A 24,006-nucleotide genomic window follows, 5' to 3' on the forward strand; every position below is an offset into this window, starting at 1 on the left:
ACCAATGTTAATGAAATGAGGATATGCTTCACAAATAAAGACTGGAGAAAGAAAATGCAGATGGGTGAAACAGTTGCTTCTGGTGTGTTATGGTTAGAACATGGTGCTGTGGTGCTTCATTAATGTTATGAGAATGGGAAGTATCAGAAATATGTGAAAAAAATCTATGGTGTGGGCTACTTGCGTATGTGTTGTTTATTTAGTTTTGCTCTGCTGTTACCAAGACACAAGTCATTTTTCTTATACTTCTTTTCTCTTTAAATCTTCTCATGTTTTTCCCATTTTCTGTCTTCTGGCTTAAGATTTGTTCACATTTCTCTGACACTTATCAACGTTTAGAAATCAGTCTGCTCTAGTTAAAGACTTTGTGCAAAAGGTGCAGCGGTGGCGGAGGGATAGAACACGCAACCCATGTGCAGAGTCCTCCGTCCTCGCCACGGCCATTTTGGGTTCGTGTCCCAGCCCATGCATGGACCTATGTCTCCCCCTTCTCTCTCAACCCCATTTCCTGTCAGTTAGCTGTCAAATGAGGACCACTAGTGCCAAAAAAGTGCTTTTTTGTGCTTCAATCAAATTGTGCTTTTTCGCTACGAAATGTACATTGACAATAAAAACACTGCTGTTTAATGACGTTTGGATTTGAACTGCAAATCCAAACGCTTTAGGCCCCGTTCACAAGATGATGAACCTGGTAAACTTTTATAAATGATCAAGAAAAAATCTACGTCCACATGAGAGGACGCAACACCACTGAAAATACTGCAGTAAGTATTCCAGGCCCATTGGTGGCGCTGTGACATTGCCACAAAAACATGCAAAAAAAAAAACACCAGGCATGCACTGGCAACCCATATAAAGTAAATACAACAAAACGGCGGGGGATCAGACACAAACAACTACACTGGTTCAATTTGATCTTTATGTAGGTCACCATGTAGAGTCGGCTCATTAGAAAGAAAGAGTCCGAGGACGCTTCTAACAGCCGTAACAAAGGAAATATTTACTTTAGCATGAATGCAACTCCAGACGTGCCATTTTTGCTGTTATTTGTGAGCGGGAGGTGCATGCGTGTGACAGAGGGATGTGAAGCTACGAGTTTCAGAAAAGATGCGCTCGCAAATATGGGCCTTAAAGAAATAAGAAGTCTTAAAAACTGATAAATACTTGCTGGTATTTGGTGTGATGACATCAGAAGAAGGACAACAATGATGTTGTTCACCTTGCACTGATAAATGTGATGATGGAGTTGACATATTTTGATATAGATTCCAACGCATTCCTCTAGAGCAGAGGTCTTCAACCCTGGTCCTCACGACCCACTGTCCTCCATGTTTTAGATGTCTCTTCCCCACCACACCTAAATCAAATTATTACGTGACCTCTTCATCAAGGGCTGCAGAGGCCTGTTAATCACCCATTCATTTAATTTGGGTGTGTGGAGACATGAAAACTCCTAAAACTTGCATTACAGTGTGTCCCAAGGACCATGGTTTAAGACCCCTGCTCTAAAGCATTGACTCTAGTGACCCCTGAACCATAACAGAAACTAAGGGTGGTGCGGCACTTTTGAAGAAAGTATTGTAATGACCTGAAAATCAGATTATTAGAAGTCATTGACCAAGCAATATGTTTTTGTTTGGGTTTTTTCTTTAGTAACCTCGCTCCAAATGGTCAGTTTAGATCTTGGCTATTAAAATCTGATCATTCCTTTCTGCCCTTGTCCTCTTCCCTACTTACTTCAAAATATGTTGGCGTCGCCGCTAAATCCATCCACTTTTCTCCCTTTCGGCTCAAACTTCAAGTAAACACATTTGAAAGAGGAAATTGGTGAAAAATGTCTGATCAAATAAAAAGAAAACAAGAAAAATACACTAAAGAATTCGGATGAGTATTTTTTTATGCCTTTTGTGATGTCACCAGAACCACGTGTTATTGTAGATTTTGTCTTAATTAAATAATGATTTCAGCATAAGGGCAAACATAAGAAACCTGAACACGATATGTTGTTCTAACGCTGATTAGACTGACACTGCATTTGAATGATTTTACAAAAAAGTCTCACTAGTAACTTTAGTAATCAACAATCCTTTTCTCAGTCTTTGGTGATAGCGGAATATATGGATACCTATGTGCTAGCATGTCTGAGGTCTTAGTAAAGTTAGAGTTACAAGCTGGTGCCTCAATAACTTCTGTTTTTTTCTTGGAATTGTTTCTATTTTCATGGAACACATTTGTTTCAACATATCTTCTATATGTTATTGATGTCTCACACAATGTTCTGACATCTCTCATAAGTGGTCATCTTGGTTAACGTCTGTTTGGGTATGTTTGATCATTTTCATTCCCATTAAGCCATTAAGTGACCACTAATTGCTTGCGGATTTGAACGTTCTTATCTTGGAAGGAGCCACTCCCATCAGAAAAGAAAGAAGTACAAAAGAAAACAACTTGCTGTTAATAGCTTTTTTCCCTTCTAAATGCGTAAATGGATCCACATTTGAGCAACTTACCACCCACAGCTTAACAAAGCTTCAAGAACGCTCCTCCCCACTGTAAATGTCATCATTTTAGATCTCCACATGCTGCTCAGGCTCGCTGATTTTACTACTTCTTTTTTTATCTTTATCTGACCAAATGGTTTTTCAACAACTTGCCTTTATGGCTCTAATAAGGAGTTTGCTACTGCAAACCTGCAAAAATGTTCACTGCTTAACTCCCACGATTACACAATCTGATCCCAAGCTGCATTGGCATCTTCGGTAACCTAAGGAATGCGGCGCTTCTGCTTGTCGTTACACATTGTTCCCGTGTGCATCAATGTCATTTAGTGTGGACTGGTAACCACATAGCTTTCTGCTGAAAAGATTATCTTTTACTGGCATCACTGACACACCCTTCAACTGATTTGAATGTTATATATATTTGGCTGCACAGTACATTCAGATCAAAACTTTAGAATTGAAGTAATTTCCAGTTACTGCTGGTGTTCCTCAGGGTTATATTTTCAGTCCTCTCCTGTTTATCATCATATATCATCTCTTGGCAATATCTTCTTAAATTCAGTAGCCGTTTTCAATGTTATGAAGATGAAACCCAACTCTACCTTTTTTTGCTAAGATCACCTCTTCCCTACCACTAATCTCGCTCGATGTTTGCATGAGGTTAGATTTTGATTCTGCTTAAATGTGCTTAAACAGTTCCACTTGTTTGTACAATAGCAACTATTTCCAAAGCCTCTTTTAATATTGCCTGGTCCATCATTTCCCCCTTCGCTCAGGTCAAGTGTCTGCTAGGCAGACCCCAGGTCACATACAGTGTTGTTAAAAGGCCTTGTTAGACATTTTTTTTCTGTTTTGCTTTTATCACACCTGAGTGTTTCAAATCCTCAAACAAAAGTAATTGCCTCCCTTTCTAAACCATACATTTACTGTGATTGACCACGTTTTTTGAGTGGAATCTTTCCAGGAGAGGCAGGCCATTCTAACGTTGAGTGCATAAACGACTCATCCAGGAGGTCACAAATGAAGCTAGGCAACATCTAAAGCACTGTAGGACTTACTTACATCAGTTACAGTTAGTGATTATGATTCAGCAACAAGAAAGTGGGAAAACATGGCCTCCATGGGGGAGTTTAAAAGCAAAAAGCTCTGAAGGCCAGAAATATTACAAATTCCTGTTTCCAACAACACCCTCAAGACATGAGGATCATTAAGGTGTTTGAAGATCCAAAAAGTTACTCTTTTTTTTTTTACTGAATGTAACACTGTTACATTTGGCATGAAAAACAAAAAAACAATTGGGCAGTCAAATGTGGTGATAGTGTGATGGTCTGGGGCTGCAATGTTGCTTCAGGACATTGGAGGATTTTCTGGAATAATAAATCTTGCTCTCTACCAGAAGATTCTACATCACAATGTCCCGGCCATCAGTCAGTGACGTTAAGCTGAAGAAGCACAGTTGAGTTTTGCAGCAGGACAATGATCTGACGCACACCAACAAGTCCACCTCCTTAATCAAATTAAGATGCTTGAAAACTCTCCACTATTGCTCATTTAAAGTCAAAGCTGAGAGAGCCAAAAAATTCCTCCACAGTGATCCAAAAGGCTCACTGCTAGTTTTCCCAAATGGTTGAGTGTCCTTTTTTATGCCACCTAGAGAGGCACAATCTGTTATTAAGTTCCAGGGGCAATCACTTTTCAAATAGAGTCAAGGTTGTTTGAGAAACTTTTTGATTTGATTTGATGTTGATAGGCTTGCTTTGTTTATTCAGGTTATTGCGATATATAAATTAGTGTAGCCTGAAGCCATTAAGTGTGTCAAAAATCAAAAACATGGCATTTATTAACAACACTGTAATTTAACATCACCTTCTCTGCTTACATGCACTTCTTACATATATTTGCCCACATCTGACATCCTCCTGCAAGTACTGCAACCATGTTCTCTTTGGTCTCCTTCTCAACTCTATACATAAACTCCAGTTGGGTCCCTCATCATTACTAAAACACCCTTAACTAACACTGTTACTCCTATCCTTCAGCAGCTTCACTGGCTGCCCATTACATGTCACTTCAAAACTCTGCTATTCATCGGGAAAGCCGTTCATAACCTCACACGTATTTTCCTTTCATTTTGTTTTGTGCTTGCTCTTTGATGTTACCCTCGGTGTCTTGAGGAGGCACACATATGTCATTATTATTGTTATTTTTAACTTTTAATGGTCTTTCCCGATGTCTCCTCCAGAGACCCAGATGCAGAGGTAACAGATCCTGTTCACACACCCGCCAGTCAAACAGTGACAAAAAAGGTCCAGCCATATGAGCTTTAACGAGCAGTAAAATTTACTGGCCTCAGCATTTTACGATTTTCGCAAAAACCTCTATCACTTTTAAATTGGTTGAGTGTACCATACCCACGCATGGAACCTTACAAATGTATGGAAGCATGCAGTTTATCCAGGTTTCTCCTTTCATTTATATATATATATATATATATATATATATATATATATATATATATATATATATATATATATATATATACATTTAAATATTGGATGGTAGAACGCGCCTACGTGCAGACTTATACTCTGTACCTGTACACAAACAAGTTCTCATAAAACCTAATATGTACACCACACGCATTAAGATCTACCTCATCTCCTGCTGTTCTTTAACTGGTGCGGTTGGTTGTGGGATCCGTTGGAGTCCTTGATGTGTGCAGAAGAGTGATGATGAGCTTGATGCACTCCATCTCAGTCTTGGACGTGACCACCACATTAATATTGTACTAATACAGCGGACTGTCTGCTGCATGCTAATCGCTTACTCTCATTCTCATGCAGCCTTTCCCTTGTTCTCCTATCATCTATTGTACGGAGAGAAAAGAGAAGCCGAACCTCCGCAGAGTTACTAAGTGCATGCTATCTGTCAGTCATGACACCATTTCCTTTATCGGGTATAGATTCTTATATTCAGTGGTTTTCCATCTCTCATTACTATGGCTCTATGATCTCCTGTGAAAAGTACTTTAGGGGTGAAATGCACCTTGACCTACAAGTCAAGAGTTTGATGTCAACACTTGTAAGGCTTTCAGTTTTATTACACTTTGTTCCAAAAAAAAAAGACCCCCACTGACCTTTCGTGCCACCACACACAACACAACCACTCCTCAGACTGGACGGACTCAGGGAGCCACTTCAAAGCCGCTCAGTGCCAATGCCAGATGGCCTGAGAAAGAGACGAGGAGGGAGGTACTGTGATGCTGGAATGAGTAAGGGCGAAGGGATGTGTAACCATGACCGCTACTAATGTCCTAATAATGTATTTGTCTGTTTTGGCAGTTGTGAAAAGGGTGAAGAGGAGCAGGGTGTTGAGGGAAAAGGGACTGACAGCATGTCACAGCTGGTTTAAAGCAAACTGCGAGAGGGGGTGGGGGGGGAGAGAGGGGGGGGGGCCGTTTGCAGGGCTAAACGCTGTAAATAACATCAGAGAGTGCAGCTAAATGGAAATCAATGCAATTACCCTATTAGCATGGGCTTGAACTCACCCCGGCTCCTGCTACATTTATCTCCGCCTCCCTTTCTTCATTTCCTGTGCATTCACCACTCTGTGCGTTGTACATAATAATAGACAGAGATTGTGGACATCAGCTACTAAATGACGAGAAACGCCACTCACTACACTCAGCTGTATGGTGAGTAAAAGGTAAGATAAGGTGACTTGATTAGGACTGTTTGACAGGAGAAACCCGTAATCACAATACAGAAAACACCGTAAAGAAATATATAAAATACTCCAACATCAAGGCCGGACATGGTTGTGAAAAATTAAATAAATAAGCAAAAACTGTTTATGGCAAGAAAACATTTGAGGGGACATTCTCTGATTAAGTCTACTGCACGTGTAAGGATTTTGTTAAGATTTACCAACCCTCCCGTTATCTGCCCAGCATGAGCACCTGACATTAGCAGGACCGAGGATTAGGCTACAGATAAGTCATAATTAGATAAATAATTGGTCTGGTTTCCATCAACCCTGTGCCATCTGTCTCCGGGTAAGTGGGCTTGTGGGAGTGGGTGAGAGAAATGGAGAGTTTGTGTTAGAAGGTGGAGATAATTGAAAAGATTCGCAGGTTTTATGGATCATGTATTCATTTAAAAAAAAGGCAAGGGGGGTAGGGTTACAAAACACTTATCCTCCTCTGTCTATTCCATTTGGGTCAATAATTTTGTCTTTCTTGAAGCCACACTGAATCAAAAACAAGAGCTTACTTTCCTTAAAGTAAATGTTTAACCGCTTAGAGCTCATTCATCTTTGTCTTTTTCTCTATTATTGTTGAATTGTAGGCATCTTGTGCTTGCATCTATAAATAACATCTGAAAAGCGCATTTGTTTTCTGGGCACCTCTTCTGTCTTCTGAGTTTATTTCGGTCCTTTTTTTTTCTGAAACCAGGGCACGTCCATTTACATCAGAAGTTAGAGCCTGCCAGGTAACTGCCAACCTTGTGCTGTTTAAATCTTCTAGTAACTTAAATAATCATTTCAACCAGCGTTATCAAAGCAATATTTCATTTGTAATGTGGTGATGATAACAAATGATTAGTTTGCTGTAAAACTGACATAGATGAGGAAGAGGAAGAAAGCAGAAGGTTATTGGTGTCCTTGTTTACATCAAAAAGTTAGTGTTAGCACTGCAGCACAGCTAGCCACTACCAGAAGTTAGAAAAATAGACACATAAAAGTACCACGTGCTTTTGCTGCGAAGGTTTAATGGTTGTAAATTAACTATTTTTTAATAGATCTTTGCCTTTCAAATGTGTTTAATCCATTAATTATACAGCGATAAGATACAACATTATGACCACTGGCAGGTGAAGTGAAAAATACTGATTATCATTTCATGATGGCACCTGTCAATGAGTAAGATATATTAGGTAGCAGGTGAAAATTTTGTCTTTAAAGTTGATGTTTTAGAAACAGGGAGGATGACCAAGCATAAGGACTGAAATGTATTTGACAAGGGCCAAATTGTGACAGCTAGATGAAGGGGTCTGGGCATTTCCAAAACTTCAGCTACTGAGTGTTCTACTCAGTCTGCAGGGATTAGTTTGAGGCAACAGGGTCATGGGACCCCCAAGGGTCGTTGGTGCATTTAAGGCGTGGAGACTGGTTGTGCGGTCCAATCTAACAGGTGAGCTACTGAAGCCCAAATGGGTGAAGAAGTTAATGCTGGTTCTGATATAGCCACAGACCAGTCAGGGTGTCCATGCTGAATGGGGATGTGAGAATAGGAACTGGACCACAGAGTAAAGGAAGAAGGCGGCCTGGACTGATAAATCTCATTTTCTTCTACATTGTCTGGATGTCCAGGGAGCATTTTGTATCTGGAGAACTCACGGCTCCAGGATGCACTATGGGAAGAAGACATGCCGACAGATGAAGCCTGAGGCTTTGGCCAGTGTTTTGGTTCTGCTGTCCATGTGGATGCTGGTTTGGCTGGTACCACCAGCCTAAAGAAAAGTGTAGCCCGTGTAAACTGTATCCCCTGAAGCCGGCAAACTCTTTCAGCTGGATAATGTGGTGTGCCGTAAACCAAAGAAAAAAAATGTTCAGGAATAGTTTGGTATCACAACAAGCTTGAGGTGTCGACTTGTCCTGCCCACAATCATTCCCCAGACCTCCATCCAATCAAGCCGCTGCAGGATGTGCTAGACAACTCTGATCCATAGAAGCCCCCACTTTGCTGCTTCTAGGAATTAAAGAATCTGCTGCCAACATCTTGGTACTGGATCCAGCAGCACACCTTCAGGGGTCCAGCGGAGTCCGTGCCTCAGTGGGTGAGGGCTGTCTTGGCAGCATAAGGGGGTTCTTCTGTTATGCCTTAAAGTTGTACAGGCATTCAGTGTTTGTTAGACGCCATGGCTGGTGAAATGTAAAGCGTCAGGTCTTTTTTTTTTTTTTTTTTTTTTACCTTAATCCCAACATTTGCTTAAGTAAGATAATGATCCTGATTTGCCTGAACTATTCAACATAAATCTGCATTTTGCTAAGGGTTTCCTCTCCCTTTGGAAAAGTCCTCTGCTGATGTCGGACACGGCTTTCCTGTTGTTACCCCGTTTCTGATCCTTCTGATTTTCTTCTTTCCTTCTCCTTACAGTTTTTGTTTTTAGAGCAGGGGTCTTCAACAGGGGGTCCGCGACCCCTGGGGGGTCCGCGGAGGTACTGCATGGGGGTCGAGAAAGTTTTGGTTGATTAGACATTTTTTTATACTCACCCCTCCCCCCCCCCCCCCCCGCAATTTTTTTCCACTAATTGAAATGTCTTTAAATACACATTAACATGAATTCAACATACTGTAGTAAACAGATAAATGGAGGCAGAAGATGTCTTTCAGTCATCAATGCACACATTCAGCGACACACAGGAGCTCTTTCAAGCTGGGCACCGTTTCATTTACAACACCTGTCCCATCAATGTCAGTTATGTTAATAGTTCAGCATTGTATGCAATATAACAGGTATGTTTATGCATGCCAGTGGCACTAACAAGCATCACTTATTTTCCTTTTCACATTTATGTTTTAAAAATGTCCATTTAAATAGCTTTTATGCATGGTTACATGCAATTGACAGACATTGTTGATCTTGGCAGGTATCAGTTTATTGTGTTATGTTATGTTTATAAATGGCAGTGGCATGGCCACCCTACTCACTGTGCCTCCTCACACATGTTTAAAATAAAAACATGAATATATGAACCTGTGTATTATTTGAGTATCTTAGTATTAAATGCACAATAACAAGGTAGATTTACACATGGCACTATAGGACCAGTTTGATATAACACAATTTTATACATTATATATAATTAGGGGGTCCCCGCACCATCTCGCCATCAGTTTGGGGGTCCTTGGCCAGGAAAACGTTGAAGACCCATGTTTTAGAGCATTACTTTCAAATCTGGTGCCGTTCCGGCTTTACTGGAAAGAGCAGCAAGTGAGGCTTCATTTATACCACGACGGTAAACACAATTTTATCTAATTAGCTGCTCATAAAGACTGTCCTTTTAACTAGCGGCTACTATAATGAGAGCACAGCCCGCGTCTAGGTGTAGGTGAACAAGACAAGAAGGTGCAACAAGTGTGTTAACACGTTGTACTGTAAACCTCTTCTGGTCCGCGCTGAATGTGTGGACAATGTGCGTAGAGTAGGGTTAAGGGTGTCTGCATGCTCCCAACATTCACAGTGACAGCTAACAATTAGCTTATGCCGGCGAGGCTAATGGAGGAGTGTACATAGTTAATTACATCACGGCAGACGAGTGGAAAGGTGGAATACATTTGAATAATGAGAAGACGGATGTAACAGGCATTGCCGCTCCTAATAACGGATCTGGGTGTCCGCTCAGACCTAGGGGTCCGTTGATGAACATGGAGGAAAGTTAAACGCACAAGACCTGCCTGTCTGTCTTCCCGCTGACGCACACACCTACGGCAGCTCAGAGGTGCGTGTGTGTGCCTGAGTGGTGTGCTGATGCCTGGTTTTTCAGATCAATGATGTGTGGTTGGGTGATCGATGTGAGGGCTTAGCAAACTGGAGAGAGCTAATGGGCAGGTCAGTGGCTCAGACACATCCTGGCTCCCCATGCCTATTATCGCTACGTCTGTTAATAGGCCTCACCACACTCCCCTGTTGCTCCCACACACACAGATGCAGGCGCCCAGATCATTGGACACTGATGGGGGGGGGGGCACACCACCTCGTTCTTGTCTCCCGTTATTTAAACTCCCATCTTCAGTGCACTTCTTCTCCAATTATTTATCAGGTTTACTTCCTCGTTGTCCTTGTTGTGCTATCTCGGCCCCGGTTTAGCAGTAAGCCTTAGCCTGCAGAAACGCAGCATGTGTTTGCGAGTAAATAAGGCGAGGGGCAGATAAGCAGCGTTTTTACAGCCATGTAAAGTAAATATGAGAGAGATTACAGCACAACACTCATCTAATCTCCTCAAAGACATCCCGAGCACACGCCAGCTTAGAGACGACCAATCCTCCGCTGTTCTGATGAGGCAATGCAAACAAAGGTGACTCCTGATTGGTCACGTGTGCTCGTCAGTCAGAATTAACCTGTTAGTATTTGACAAAGGGGGGGGAAAAGGGTCTGGTTAGATCAGTAGGAAATATGGGGATTGATGAATTTAAAATGTGGACATCAAAAGCTGGCTGTTTTCTTAGTTAGCTTAATTTTTTGTTTGTTTGTTTCTATTATTAGAGGCAGTTATGTGTTAACTGGAATTATGTGTTTGTATAAATATACACGTATAAATAAATTAAAAAGTCAAATAAAGTGGCTATGTACCTTTAAGAATATGAACGGCGATCACTGGACAATCAAGTACTTTTTTTGGCTCTATTTTTTTTTTATTTTGAGTCTGACAAAAAGCCATAGACTGAGCAGGAGGTTCAACATTGGTACCAGGTTGTCCATTGTCGCATTGAAACCCGTCACGTTACCCTGCTATGAAATCCTCACCCACATTACCGTGGCGTTTATGGTAAGGGAAAACTACCTGAACCATATGGAGGTGAGTAGAGTCAAGTCGAGTCCAGCCAAGTAGATAATAATGGAAAAGGGTTATTATGTGCCTATAGATACACAGAAGTTAAACGTGTTCTTCTTTTTTTAACTGTGCGTTTGCCACAATTTCTGGTTTTGAGGGCAAACCTAGCACCTAAGTAGGCTGACTGTACAGGGGGCGGATGAAGTCTGCTGTGGCCTGTCCTCTCGAGCTATATGCCTCTCTTGTGGCAAAGGCTACATAAGCTGCCACTTGTCAGCATGATGGAGGCGAGGATTGACGTAGGGGGCTGTTGTGCTGCTCGTTTTTTTTTTTTGTTTTGTTTTTTTTAGGGGATTCTGAAACATTTTTGGCAGGGAGTGTTTACTCCTTTGAACACACTTCACTTTCTAGAACCATAATCCTCGAGACATGTACAAATTGCTCATGTTGACAAAAACATATGTACTCTTTGACACTCTGTACGGTGACCTTTGCAAAACAGCTTTTACCCGCCAGAGCGGGAGGGAACGGTACAAGGAGCAGAGCTTTAATAATTAAAAGCAATATTAGTACAACTTCCCCTTTCTCTCTTTCTTACACACACACACACACACGCACGAACGCGCACACACACACACCCTTTCTCAGCCATGCAACAAGGCTGTGTCTCTGGTGGCTGATAGATTGTAATGAATGTAACAGCAGTCAGATCCTTGAAAAGCCTCTCAAAAGCTTAAGCCCCTTTATTAAATTAAGCTAACGATGCCTAAGGCCAGGTCCGCTGCTGAGAGAGAGGGAGTGAGCTGGGGAGAGGAGAATAAGGGGAGGTGGTGCAAGAGGAAGCAAGGGCTGCAGAGGAAGAGGAGGAGGAGGAGGAGGAGGAGGGGGGGGAGGCAGTTTTGAGATTATGTGAAAATGGCGAGCAGACAAATGAATGAGGGATGGGATGGTGGGAATGGGTCGGAGGGTGGAGTTCGGTATCAGAGGAAGAAGGTGGAGGAGGCCGAGAAGAAAAGGCATCGTGGAGGAGAACGGGAGGAGGAGCACCCTGTAGATTCCTGTAGTTCGACAGCCATACACCTGCCGCTGAGTAATTATCTAAAGGCTCACTGTGAACGATCCACGGTTTAAATGTGTATTATTGAAGGTATGCCAAAAACGGTGGACAAAAAAAAAGCAAATGTTTAACCGCTCTGTATCTAAATGGGCCAGGCATTTTACAAGCTGTTTTCACACTCCTTTAGTCAAATGTTAATTATGCGTTGTGCTAAATGCCGAGTCTTTGCAGTTATATCCAGCGAAAGGGGAAAACTGCACAATAAAATCGGGGAATGGGGGCATTTATGGATGCAAGATCACACTTTGGATCATATAAAGCTACACTATACATATTAATGAAGCTCTTTATTTCTGCTTAGTTTGCTCCTGGATTGGCATCTAAGCTTCATGTCACCGTGTCTTCAAAATGCATTTGTGAATTTGATTGAAAATCCAATTATTACACTATTTTGTCAGAAAAAAATGATTAGCACATTCATACACTGTGATTTGACACTCCTGATACAGCTAAACATGGTAATGAATTGCATTGTGATACAAGAAATGAAAATTTAGTGTATTCCTGACAAAAACGACTAATTAAATTCCTGAAAGACCTATTACATATAAGCGATTAGTGATCTTTTTTTTTTTTTTTAAAAAGACCACAAATTTATACAATTGGACAAAATAGTACTAACTTTATGCAATATTTTTATATGTTTAGTACCTATTTGGTATTTTTTATTTGTTTAACGTCTATGTAGACACAAGAAGGCACATCAGAGCTCTTGGAGCTGCGTTATTAGTGAGGATGTCTTGTGACAGCTCCTTCCCTCAATTAGTTCAAGCAGAGGTAAAGGATACATTACAAAAGCTACAAGGAAAAAAAAACAAGGAGGCTCAAAACGAGTGCAAGCTGCGTGAAGAGGATTGCTGTCTTAGTTTAATGATGTTTCCCTTCTCCTGCTGTGCTTGCTGTAAATTCATACAATTCTAATATGGCAGGAAACGCAAACAATACGCAATTAAGCTGGCATTTGATCCAGTGCGTCCCGCATTTAGCAAATTCACCAAGCAACGTACAAAAGGCTTCATCCCACCTCCTTACTAGTCATGACCTGCTTAATTCTCATATTTTCATCCTTGGCATTTAGACAAAACCCTGCATTTAGTGCTTACAAGTGTGGCTTTGATTTTACTGCCTGTGCAGTCTCTGCTATCTAATCCACAGGAAAACAATTGATAAGCCACACAGAGGTTCAGACTGCCAGTTGAAAGGTCTGCGTGCTTTTTGTGGCAGACTGTCCCCTTGTGGACACTTTGCAGAACTACACTTTCCCTTTAACAAGTCCTGTGTGATGGCTGCTGGTCGTTTATCTGTTACAAACCAGGATCAATCCAAAAGTGATGTAATCTTCTTATTGAGTCACATAGTTCTTGTTGTTGTCAACTCTGTGGTATCACATGGTATTGATCAATGCTGATAGCTGGATTGTTGATTTGAAATTCAATTAAGTGTGTAGGGAGATAAGTGTAAACCATAGACTGGACATTGGACATCACTGAAAACAAGGACACTGTTGTTTACATACAGAACATAGCTGTATAACCTGATTTTTTTTTTTTTTTTTTTTTTTTTTTTTTGATCAGAGCTGAATTACAAAATCACAAACAAACATGTACCATGCAAATCTTCCAAGTGGATTTTAGGATCACTGCTTTGATTGCTGCTGTTATGCTTTAGGTTGGCACAGCCCAGCCTGCGTGTTGAAACAGCAAAACATAAAATATGCAGACACAAACACAAATAATGTATGTCGCCTGTAAACATCAGAAGAACACACGTGCACTTTTAAATTATTTGCCACGGTTGATGAATGTGAAGAATTACTTTCTCGTGTTTCCTGTCATTCGTCATTAGTAGACGTAGGCAGGCTTGCACATAGAGTTTTCTTTATTTATATGTCCATTAAGTGTGTCTTTTCTTCCTGGCTGAACAAGGGTCAGGCATTTTTATGGATAAAACAATGCTGGGAGAGCACTGTGGTCTGGGGAGGGGCAGCAGGTGCTTCAACCCTACCCCCTACAGCCCGCTCCGGGCACCGACTCGTCTTGTCTCCTCTGGTGTCCGGCCCCCGCCGGAGCGGAAGCTCCACCTCCCGGCTCTCAGCCGCCTCTCTCCTCCTCTCCTCGGCGGTCTGCTGCGCTCTCCTCAGTCCCTGTGGCCTTGCTAGGCGTCGGAGCTTCCTGCGCGACAATAAAAAAAAGTGTCGAGTCGCTGTTCTCGACGGGGAGCAGATGGATCCAAGCCTTGACTATTAACGGAAGGAGATTTTTTTTTTTATTTATTATTTTGACTAATTTATGAACACCGGCGGAATAACAACATATTTGTTTGCGGTGAGTGATTCTGTGTAAATCTTGTTAGTTGGGCTGTGTTTTCTAACCCGGAGGTTGTTTGTGTGAACGAGCGAGCATACGGAGGGGGTTTTGTTGAGGAAGTCATTACTATGTCGAGGAAACGGGTGTGTGTGTTTCCGCAGGTCTGTGCGTGAGCCCTTGTCGCGTGCGCGTTTTTTGTGCGTTTGTGTGTGTGTGCCCGCGCGCGCGCGCGCCTGCCGTGACGTGTGAAAGGAAAATAAGCGATAGAAAAAGAAAGAATGAGCCGTTCCGGTGCCTTGAGGTGACCGTTTACGCTTTTATTTTAATGTTTTTCTTTCCATCCTAGCGCTGAGGGTTTTCATGTGGCTCGTGTTTAGAGACACAACCTCTCGAGGAAGGGGAGGGGGCGAAAGAATAGCGGGCGACCCCCATCCCGTCCAAATTAACTTGTAACATTGTTACCGATGAACTGTTGCGATTAAAATGTGAAGCAACAGCCCAGACAGAGGGGTTTTCTGCCTTTTTATTTGTCGGCGCTTGTGCGCGTAAAAAAAAAAAAAAAACGAATTGTTTGCTTTCCTGGTAGCACGGAGTCTCCAGTCAGACTGGCTCCATTAAAATTATTGTCTGGTCTGAGGTGCTCCCTGGGAGGAGAGGGACAGGGGGGGGGGGGCATTTCCTCGGTGTAATTGTGACTGACTGCTACGGTGACACGTTTTGACCATTTGGTGCTCTCGGGATGCGGGATTTGACCCCGGGTGTAAGAAGCTGTGCGTGCGTGCGTGTGTGTGTGTGTTATGCGCGTGCGCGTGGCAGGTGGACCGTGCTGAATCACTTCCCACGCGCTCCTTCACTTCTTTAGAGCCGCAGGCGCGTTCAACAGCTGCTTCTGTAGTGAACACACACCGAGCGAGCGAGCGAGAGAGAGAGAGACCCGCCGCTCATCAGGCTCGTCACACACTCCAGGTTTAAAACACGGTCTACAAGCACAGCAGCCGAAGCAACAGGCTTTACCGGGAGCACGCTGTTGAGTTTTTTCCCGCAGCCAGGAGGAACCTTGTGTGTTTTAGCTCCCTCTGATAGAAGCAATTGGAGGCTTCTGTTGTAGCGTGCCATTAGGTTTGTTTGCAATATTATGAAAGCAAGTGCGATGATTTTACCCAAAAGAGCATTAGATGATGATGATGATGTGTGTGTGGGTTAGAAATTGAGTCAAATTAAATGCAGAAATTGTACGGTAATTTATTTTAATCAGTTTTAACCAAAGAACACAGAAAAACGATTAATTAAAAAGTGTTTTTTTTTTTGGTATTGCTATGGTAGAATAAATGCCAGTTAATTCAGTTGCTCCCAAAGTAGGAGTCTGGAGCTGTCTGGGGGGTTGCATATCAGTGCTGATGTTGGTTCTGAAAATCCTCTTCAGAAATCAAACTAGCTAACAAAAGCTAAAGGCTTTTGTTAGCTATATATATATATATATATATATATATATATATATATATATATATATATATATATATATATATACACACACACACAAACTTAATGTAGCATTTCTCGATATACCTTAAACGGCTTTTAGAATCTGCTTTCCCTCAGAAGGGTGAGGGACAGTACTACAAAGACATTATCGGTGGATTAAAAATCAACAAGGGGGCATATTTATTCCAAACAGTAGACAGTGAAGGACAGTAACAGAAAAAACAGAAAACAGAAAAAACATTCTTGTATTTCGCTTGTACTAGGTAGCATACGTAGAGCTCAGGTCTCACTGGGTGCAATGACGACGCTTGTTTTGAATATTTTAATTCACATGGTTTACATATACATCACACACACACGTAAATTTGACAAATCCGCCTTTCGTTGTCATTTAACAAGTGGCAGAGAATCGGTTGATGGTGTTTGGGTGAGGATTTCAGTTTTTGCTAACAGATGTTGGGCAGTTTATGACACAGTTTATGACACAAGAGGATGTGAAGCTACAACTTAAAGAACAACCCCTCACCACTGAATTATATGTACTTTGGCCAACGCAACAAAAATTAAAACAAGCCCAAATTGGAACAGGAATGCTTAAAAATCATAAGTCAGACAGTTTATGTGAGAACAGATGTGATCGTTACTTTTTTATTCCGTAATTCGTGTTCGGTGTGCCTTCTGTAATTTGATCAGTTTCAGGAAGTGGATGTTCATGTTTCTGTCATTTCATTGATGTATTTATGTGTTGGTGGTATTTCAGTAGGGGGTTTGTTTATTGTGCATTTGAAATGGAAGTCCCAAGCCATGATCTTTGCAAATGCAAGTATTTGCAAAATACTGTTCTGTATGTTTTCTTTACATACATAAAGGCTGTGTTTTGGTTCAAAGATTTCCATGTGCTTCGACAAACATCACTATGTAATCCCATTCCGTTGACTTTCTGAAATATGAAGTGTCTTAAAGCTGCTACAACACATAGAAGGCGTGAATAAACCTAGGAGGTTCTCTTGTGTCTCTCCTGCGGATGATGCAGTGTTACAGTTTGTACGGTTTCATATTATGGTCGGTTGGCGATGTTGCTACTAAACGACTGACACTGTACCTTTGCCACATCTGTACAGTTGCGGTAACTTTGTTGCCTTTTGTGATTTCTGAGTCGACCTGGAGCAATTTCAGATTAGCTTGTGTGAAAAGTTACAGGCTTGTTTGCCTGCTTTCTTTCTTTTTCCTGCAGCATTTCTGTTTGATCGGCAGTTTGTACGCTATGTGCAACAAATGTGAATAGCAAACTGTCCTGATTTGTTTCTTGATGAAGAATAATAATACAACTTCTCCACGTGGCTCCGTTTGGACCCTCTTCGAGCGGACGTTCATGAAGCCTGACCTGTTTTAGAGTGTGACCACTTGATAGAAATTATATCGGTAATCTTTGAAGCATAGGCTTTAACATTTCTGACTGATTTCTCAAATGTCACCACGTGTCAGTCTCAGTCGTCCAGTAAGTTATATGAAGAACACCCACGCGCTCTTTTCAAGTTTGGGGGATTTAAGCTGGAAGATGACGTGTCCGTCTTTTGACTTAGTCGTGATCCAAGGCCCCGGTCACAGTCTACCTCACAAATGTAGTTGAATTATGTGTATTTTACTTGTGCATCTCTGGAACAAAACATGTCACCTTAACTCTAGATTCAGGGTGACAATTTCCAACATGTTGCCTTGTTTGTAAAGTCAGTCCTCAGACCAGCAGTGAGGATTCATATAACTTGAAGATGTACCGTTCGGTCAGAAGTCGAAGTTTGTGCTTTTTTGAGTTTAATCAAAGTGAGATAAAAGTTAGGGATGTGTATGTGAATGGGGATATTCTTAGGGTTTCTTTGTTGTTGTTAAACTTAAAACTACTGTTTCTAACAAGGAACCTGTACTGCATTTCTTCTCATTCGTTATATACTGTTGAGGGGGGGGGACAAACATCTGGACCAGCACGCCAGATCTCAAAGAAAACAGGAAATCAGTATTGCCCTGGAAAGGCCTGATCAGTACATCTCTAATATCACTGTTACTTTCAAGCGCAGTCTGTTTGTCTGCTGTAGATCATTATTTCGTCTTGCCATGCAGCCTCGGGGATGCACTGAGCATCTTTTGAAACTCATTTAGGCCCAAACCAGCCATGCATCTGCAAAGTCCAGGTAAAGCAGTGAAGTCTGAACGGCTGTTATTTAGGTAAGAATGGGTTTTTATCAAACAGCCAAAGCGAGATAAGCGTCTGGTGCATATCTACTAAATTAATAAGTATGAATCGGGTTAAAGGGTTTTAGTTGGACTCTTGTCTTCCATCCCAGGTTTTCATGTGTCTGATGGATCAGCAACGGGATGACGACTAATGCGGATCTTCCTCAGAGGTTGCAGAGTTTCTTACTAGTGATCTGCCGTTGAAAGATTAGTATTTTATTTTTTTTACCTTTTAACGCAGCATTGCTGCTTTTTCCAGAGTTGGCATGTTTTCAGGTGTCGTCGCGCTGCGGTAGCCTGTGGTGCTGTGATGTCTGGGGGCTAGACGGCAGCTGTTCTGAGCAGTGTTGGTGACAGTTTGTCTGTGGCAGCAGCACCTGGCTCTGTTTAGAGAGTGATTAGGAGAGTCCCAAGCAGCTCCCTGTTCTGTTTACACAAGGAGCCTGGAGTTAAAGGTGACCCACTTTGCATTTTCTTATCAACAGCCCACATTGATAGCTTTGAATAGCACAGACTGTAGAAGGGACTTTTGCATGGGTTTACATAGCTCGCAATTGGAAAGAATGGGCCGTGTTTGACTGGGCGAGGCTTGGCTTTGACTACTATTATAACAATGTCCTTAGGTGGTATGAAAATGTGGGAGCGTACAGCGCTCCGTGTGTGTCGGTGCAGGGTTTCTGTGTGGTCTGGTTGTGTGTTGGAAGAGAAACCACTGTAGGATGTTTATAAAAATGAGGGTTTTTCTTGGTCAGCGTGTCTCCCTCCACCTCTGCCATTCTTTCTCTCCCTCTGTTCGCTGTGCTTCCCCCAGCCAGACCTTTGTGCTGCTAAATTCTGGTTGAAGCCATGATATGGTTCATTTTATTGGGTCTGTGTGTCTAAGAATCCCTTATATTGGGTCTTTTAAAAAAGAGTGACAGTAAATGTTAGCTGTAAATGTGAGGACGGCTGAACAAACAAACAAACCGTGAAGCGTTTAACCGGGCAAACGGTTTCACAGACTTTCTTTGGGTGGGCAGTAAAGCTCAAGACCCCCTGGGTCCGAATTGGGTCCGGATCGGATGAAGTTGTAGCAATGGCACCCGGTTGCAGTGATTGGGCCTCGGCAACCGTCTTCGTTGTTCCAACTGCCACAGACACCTGGTCTATTTTGGTTGGAATTATGCAGAAACTTGAACACCGTGTGTCACACAGGAAGAGAGACATGCTGAAGAAGTAAAATACATCCTGTACATGTACAGTAAAACAGTTCTGGTACATACTTGTGTGCGAATACTCGATTTTCGCGAATCCGGTGGTTCATAGAGGGACCCTCTACGCAGCGAATAGGCCTATGTCAGGAAAAAAACAAGCAGTTTGGAGTGTGAAGGATCTGACGCAAGCAGTGTGTAAACTAAAAAGAACAAAACATTATTTTTTTGTTTGTTTTAACACCTTTCACGTTTTGCTTCTTATGTCACCGATAAGGCTGTTTTTTTTTTTTTTTCCCCCGCATCTGCTCTCGGGTGAAAGAACAAGCTAAACCTGCTCCCAATCAGCCTTGACTGCATTAAAAAAAAAAAAAAACAATAAAAAACTAACAGCTGGAGGCTTAACACAAAGTAAGGCTCTGGGGAATATAAAAAAAAGACTTTATTAAAAGTACATTTATACAATTGGCTTATACCCCTGCTACTATTGAATTGATATTGCTGTTCGGATAGTAAAGTTTAAATCAGAACCCATGCTCCAAATTTGGGATTTAGCCACCAGTTCTTTGTGAGGGGGTCATGTGCATGTTGCCATCTGCATGGTTACATAGTTTACATTTATCTTACTTGGACAGGAGAAAAAATATGCACCAATCAGGTTTTTCCTGGCCTCACAGTTTTTGGTCTGACCTACCAACAGCATTTTAGACTGATGTGAGACCTTTTTGCTTTCTCTGAAAGCTGTCATCACAATGTTTCCTATCTTGCCCTGTTTGTTTGCATATTGAAAAACCTGTTACGTGGGTCTAAATGTGAAGAAACGAAGGGGAGTTTGTGGAACATCCTGTCTCTAAGTTTTATCACGGTGTAACCTTTGATGCACTCCTGTTCTGACTGGTGCATGTGGATTAGGATTCACGGTGTCCTGCTGCTTCAGGACCGGGTACATTTCTTGTGACATTACATCGCTGCCTTGTTAATTTTTTGTCTCCATATTGAAAGACCAACTGATCACTGAGACTTAAATCCCAGTCAGTAGGATCACCTAGTTGTTGGACACTAGTTAGCTGAAGACACCAGACAAAAAGTCGGTTTCATTTTCAGTTTTAAGCATCCACCATGGGGAGGTGAGTGAAGAGCCTGGATAGCGATGCAGGAATTAAGTTCCGTTTTTTTTTTTGGGAGGGGGGCGGTTCCTTTGGTGCAATGTTTGAGTGACAGATTTATGACGACTTGACCTGCTAATCGCTGGGTAATCAAAGGAATTTGGATTATGATCTCAGGCTAATTGAGTCATGCGTTTCCTAAAGATCTGCAACAGACGGTGGTGGGTACTTCGGAGGTTCACCACAACTGTTGTTTTTACTCACTTTCTTCTGTTCAAATGGTGTGTATGACTGTTGCGAGCTAATATTAAAATATATACAAGACCCTGAAGCAGCGATCATGTGCAACACATAATATTTACAATACATTGACTTAGCTTTATGTGTTTTTTTTCAGTCGTAGGGTCAGTTTTTTTTCTCTTTGCAGCGTTTCCAAACCCAGATCCTTCAAATTACGTCAGAGACATGCCGCTCTTGTCTCCATTGGACTTTCATTTATAAAACAAGGCACAGTTCTCAGCAGTGGGCATGAAACAGTTTCCTCAACGATAACGTAGCTATAGGTTGCCTAAGACAAGCTGATGAAGTAAAACACTCCCATTCACACCGGTCAGCCTTGTTACCACGACCGCACCAAAGCGGCTTTTTGGATAACTTTAGATTGAGTGTGTGTGCATGTTTGTGTTGCTCATGTTTGCGGCTGTCGTTGTCATACCCCAGAACCCGATAAGCGCTTGCCAAACAAACACAACACAGGCAACATGAGAGCAGCAGATAAGGGGATCATGCATACAATCAATACTGACCATACTTGACTATTGCCCTACCCTACCTATCAGTCTTCTTCATTCCCAATTGTCTTCATGTAGTTCGGCATGAACCGTATACTTTGTGTTTATTGGTATCATCTCTGTGCAATCCTGCTGTCACACACTCGGTTATAACCCAGCATAATGCCAGCGGCTACTTTTCAACAATCGTCTTTTCTTCTGCTATCACATCATCATCTCTCTTTTAGCCTCTATCTGTCTCTACTTCCATGTCTCTTCAGTGTGCCTCTCCTGTCTGCCCTGCTTCTCTCTCTCTCTCTTGTTCTCTCTCCCTGGTATCTGCTAGATCAGCTGACTGTCATATTGTATGTATCGGTTTGTTAGCTTGCCTCCTCGTGTATGAGAGTAAGGTCAGTCATATGCCTGAAGAAAGGAAGCGGGCTTGTGTGGCCAAGTGTTTTGATCAGCTCCCGGACAGAGCTGTGTGGATGCTCCCAGAGAGGGCCTGCAGTCGCCAGCTAAACTTGTTTCATCTGGCTGATATTTGCATAACTAAAGAGCCTCTGTTTTGGACTCTCTTTTGTTGTGTATGTCTGTTTATATCTCTGCTTCACATCTCTCATATGTGTTGTCTCATATCTCAGTTTCACATCAACCATATGGGTTTCCCCTATGCATTGCAGATGACTGTCATGATGTGCAGTAACTCAGTAAGCGGCAAAAGTGTATGCAGTAAGGTTGTGTTCTGATGGATAATGTATTTGGCTTTCTTCTAGCTGTGTAAATGCAATTTTATAAACCAACATGTTTTTTTTTTTTTTTTTAAATTGAGGGTGTTATTTATTCTTTTTTTTTATTTAGTGTCAGTGTTTTACATTGAAACGCAGAAGATAAAGATGTAGATTTCCACAAGAAGTATTACAATTTTTTTTCTATTGATCAGCACATCAACAATTTATTTTAATACTTTGGCTTTTCTTTGAGGTAATTTGAAATCCATTGTAATTTAGCAGTAACTCATATCTAAAAGTCGCATACTCTGTGCAGATTAGATAAGTCATTCATACTGGTGCTTTTTAAAAACAGTCATTCTTTTTTTATTATTCCTCAAAGTGTTAATCAAACGTATTTGAGATTTACTTATTAATCATCAGGAGATGGGGATTAGACAGTTTCCCCTCGATTGGCTCAGATTAGTGATTGGCTTCGTCAAATTGTAAAAAATAAAAAATAAAACTCAGTAAATGAAGCAACAGTAGGAATAACCACAATTTTCATTCTATAAACACCAACCTTTATCATTGCAGTTTTTCTTCTTCCTTTTCGTTTTATAAAAATCTGATTAACCTCAGTATTGGACACAGCCTTGGATGCATAAATGGGAATAATGTTATTTCTTTATTTTGAGTTATTTTCAAAACTTACTTAAAAAAACAAGAACTACACCATATTGATTCTGCTTTGTGTTCCGGTCCTGAAAAAAAGAAAAACGCTGTTATGAGTAAAAATTGGAATTGGCAGGTTCAATTTTCAAACACCATCAGATGAAGCCTGACCGGTGCTTCGCTAAATCAAATGAGGAGCAACACAGCTCTGAGGTTAGAGACTTTGAAATTTTGCACATATGAGCCAACCGGTTTGATGGCGTATTAACCACATTTACATGCTTCCTACAAAAACAAGTGTCTTGTAGGAAGCATCATAATCATTTTGGTTGGATGAACTATATGGTAGGCTATTATACATTCACAGGACCACTTTATTGGGTTCACCTGTTCACAAAAGCTGAATCAGACAAACGTGTGGCAGCAAATCGGTGAGTGGAGGCATCTAGATGTGGTGAATACAAGAGAAAATAGGTGAGCAGTAGTGGCTTCTCAATAGGGGGTGTTTGGGTACTGCCACATCAAAAATGTTGGACAAAACATATTGTATAACAAGTAATTATCACATCTTCTCTCTTAGAAAATGTGTCTAACTTGATTTTTCAGTATTCTTAGAGACATGCACTGAAACAAAAAATACTTTTTGCTTCTATGTAACTTCATGCTGGTCTCTAAATACTTAAAGATTCTCTTCATGGCCAATCAGCACTTTTTTGTGTCATTCTTCATCTAATCAGCTTAATGCATCATGCCTATCAACCAGAGTGACAAAATGATTGAAAGAAAACAGTAGATAAAGTAACCACTCGTTACATGTTACAACCAACGCATTACACGAGAAACCTTTAATCTGATGGACTGCAGCAGCAGAAACCACGAGAGGCCACTCATCCCGGCTTAGAACTGGAAACTGAAGCTACGAATTAAGAGGTTCACCAAAAGTGGACCAAACACACTGGAAGATCATGGCCTGACTTGATGCCTCTCTATTCCTGCTGCAACAATGGCTCAAAAATGACATAAACAGGAAAGCATGTTTCCATGCCTTCTTGTGTCAACGGTTCAGGCTTGTACCGGTATCCCTTTAGGACAACAGTGTACCCATTGTCTGGTGGCTACAGCCAGCAGGTACCGTCTCACAAAGCTCAAATAATCTCAAACTGGTCTCTTGGAACGAGACACTGAGTTCACCGCACCTCCTGATGGCCTTTGTAGTCACCAGATGTCCCTCCAGTAGAGCACCTTTGGAAGGTGGTGGAACAGTAGAAGGGCGTCGTGAATGTGCAGCCACTGCATGATGCTACATCATCTCCGCCTGGATCAAAGTCTGTAAGGAATGTTGCACCTTGCTGAATTAATGCAAC

The 24,006-nt window shown here is 41.6% G+C and overlaps 1 protein-coding gene across 5 annotated transcripts in view; it reads left to right on the forward strand.

The window, feature by feature from the left end:
- The window catches only part of gse1 (Gse1 coiled-coil protein), a 240,123-nt gene that overhangs the window by 161,975 nt on the left and 54,142 nt on the right, over positions 1-24,006 (forward strand). The window contains exon 1 of one of the 5 annotated variants that reach the window (XM_012855111.3): positions 14,274-14,498. The exons of the other annotated variants lie outside the window; for them this stretch is intronic. The gene's annotated coding sequence lies outside the window, so the exon portion shown is untranslated. Of the gene's footprint in view, positions 1-14,273; positions 14,499-24,006 lie in introns of those variants that run through there. 5 annotated transcript variants of the gene reach the window in all.

This window comes from Fundulus heteroclitus, chromosome 4, assembly GCF_011125445.2.
Source record: "Fundulus heteroclitus isolate FHET01 chromosome 4, MU-UCD_Fhet_4.1, whole genome shotgun sequence".
Lineage (NCBI taxonomy): Eukaryota > Metazoa > Chordata > Actinopteri > Cyprinodontiformes > Fundulidae > Fundulus > Fundulus heteroclitus.